Source organism: Schistocerca nitens, chromosome 7, assembly GCF_023898315.1.
Source record: "Schistocerca nitens isolate TAMUIC-IGC-003100 chromosome 7, iqSchNite1.1, whole genome shotgun sequence".
Taxonomy (NCBI): Eukaryota; Metazoa; Arthropoda; class Insecta; order Orthoptera; family Acrididae; genus Schistocerca; species Schistocerca nitens.
The window spans coordinates 381,139,614-381,142,718 of record NC_064620.1 but is presented as its reverse complement, the minus strand read 5'-3'; positions in this window follow the sequence as shown (position 1 = coordinate 381,142,718).

Below are 3,105 nucleotides of genomic sequence, written 5' to 3'. Positions count from 1 at the left end.
CTCAAAACATGTCCTACCAACCGATCCCTTCTTCTAGTCAAGTTGTGCCACAACGTTCTCTTCTCCCCAATCCTATTCAATACCTCCTCATTAGTTATGTGATCTACCCACCTTATCTTCAGCATTCTTCTGTAGCACCACATTTCGAAAGCTTCTATTCTCTTCTTGTCCATACTAGTTATCGTCCATGTTTCACTTCCATACATGGCTACACTCCATACAAATACTTTCAGAAACGACTTCCTGACACTTAAATCTATACTCGATGGTAACAAATTTCTCTTCTTCAGAAACGATTTCCTTGTCATTGCCAGTCTACATTTTATATCCTCTCTACTTCGACCATCATCAGTTATTTTACTCCCTAAATAGCAAAACTCCTTTACTACTTTAAGTGTCTCATTTGCTAATCTAATTCCCTAAGCATCACCCGACATAACTACATTCCATTATCCTCGTTTTGCTTTTGTTGATGTTCATCTTATATCCTCCTTTCAAAACACTGTCCATTCCGTTCAACTGCTCTTCCAAGTCCTTTGCTGTCTCTGACAGAATTACAATGTCATCGGCGAACCTCAAAGTTTTTACTTCTTCTCCATGAATTTTAATACCTACTCCGAATTTTTCTTTTGTTTCCTTTACTGCTTGCTCAATATACAGATTGAATAACATCGGGGAGAGGCTACAACCCTGTCTCACTCCTTTCCCAACTACTGCTTCCCTTACATGCACCTCGACTCACAACTGCCATCTGGTTTCTGTACAAATTGTAAATAGCCTTTCGCTCACTGTATTTTATTCCTGCCACCTTTAGAATGTGAAAGAGAGTATTCCAGTCAGAATCCAAACTGATCTTCCCCGAGGTCTGCTTCTACCAGTTTTTCCATTCGTCTGTAAAGAATTCGCGTTAGTATTTTGCAGCTGTGACCTATTAAACTGATAGTTCGGTAATTTTCACATCTGTCAACACCTGCTTTCTTTGGGATTGGAATTATTATATTCTTCTTGAAGTCTGAGGGTATTTCACCTGTCTCATACATCTTGCTCACCAGATGGTAGAATTTTTTCATGACTGGCTCTCCCAAGGCCGTCAGTAGTTCTAATGGAATGTTGTCTACTCCCAGGGCCTTGTTTCGGCTCAGGTCTTTCAGTGCTCTGTCAAACTCTTCACGCAGTATCGTATCTCCCATTTCATCTTCATCTACATCCTCTTCCATTTCCATAATATTGTCCTCAAGTACATCGCCCTTGTACAGACCCTCTATATACTGCTTCCACCTTTCTGCCTTCCCTTCTTTGCTTAGAACTGGGTTGCCATCTGAGCTCTTGATATTCATACAAGTGGTTCTCTTCTCTCCAAAGGTCTCTTTAATTTTCCTGTAGGCAGTATCTATCTTACCCCTAGTGAGACAAGCCTCTACATCCTTACATTTGTCCTCTAGCCATCCCTGCTTAGCCATTTTGCACTTCCTGTCGATCTCATTTTTGAGACGTTTGTATTCCTTTTTGCCTGCTTCATTTACTGCATTTTTTATTTTCTCCTTTCATCAATTAAATTCAATATTTCTTCTGTTACCCAAGGATTTCTATTAGCCCTCGTCTTTTTACCTACTTGATTGTCTGCTGCTTTCACTACTTCATCCCTCAGAGCTACCCATTCTTCTTCTACTGTATTTCTTTCCCCCATTCCTGTCAATGTTCCCTTATGCTCTCCCTGAAACTCTCTACAACCTCTGGTTCTTTCAGTTTATCCAGGTCCCATCTCCTAAAGATAAAACACTGATAAATTTTGACATATATACTGACTTAAACTTTTGCTGGTCAAACCAATGTGGAACACTTCAGAATTCAAATGAATAAAAAAAGGGGGAGGCTGAAACTGTTATGATCCCTGTATTAAAAAAATTGATTACTGAAATTATTATGCGCTCAAGATTTCCAGCATATGAGTTACTACTCTTTTTATCTTATTTCCTGCCCATTTAAATACCATTATATCTGTTTCGAAATAATTAAACTTCATAATATCAATATTAAAGTTATCTTTCAACTTCGTTAGACCTTCGCTATTTATTTACTGGTTCATTAACAAAACAGTTCTTTAAACACCATTCCAACATAGTTAAGTCTGCAAGTAATTATTATTAACACAAAATTTAATTTTTCCTTTTAGGGACACTCGGATTGCACAACATTTGGAAAGGACCCTGTCTAGGTTAGTTGTGAGGATAATTAAATGATGGGAAAGTTCTGGTATAATTTTGGTTGTTATTGAATAGTTCACTCTCTGGTCCATATGAATACAATACTAAAAGTTTCAACCTGCTTGTATCGATGCGGCGGTTGGCGGGCGGCGATATGGCGAGGCACAGAGCACACAAACAACCACAGCTATGGCTCTTAACGTATCGGCACTTGATTTCTTCATAGCGTCGCAATACTTTTCCATTTAGTGCCTATGGAATTTTGCCGTGCTGTGTGGGCGTTGGAACGGCATACCCGAGGCTCAGTGAAACTACGTCTTCCAGGAGAGCCTCCTCGCTCCAGAAGCTGTTGCTCAAACCAGTGCCAAACCCCAACTACTACTGCTGAGCCCGTTGTGCCGTGCAGTGCCCGTGCACATTTTCCTGCGCTCGCCTGCCATCCACCTTTTACCGCTCCCTTACAGACAGGGTATTCTCCCGAGGTTTTGCATTCTACATATCCTAACACATTGCCTACGAATGGACCAGATGCACAGTTACAATTTTAAACATCTTACAACAGTTCCAAAATTTGTTCCATTTCAATTCAATCACAATACTACTTGACATTTGACATAAACATTAATTTTCACATTGAAACTCGTTTACAGTTTTCTTAACACAATGGCATGAAACAAATAAGAAATGATAGCAGAACATCAATTACTCAAGTTTATCGAAAAATCAGAAGAAAAAAATTACTTATTTGTGCAATAGTACAGCGCTGTTGTTGTTACAATACCACAAAACGTACTGACTACAAGAACTGTAATAAGCATTTACAATCTTGCAGAGCAATAGCAGTAGCAAGCAGCTACTTTCAGATTTGCAGCACTGTGGATGATGTTAAGCTTACACATAA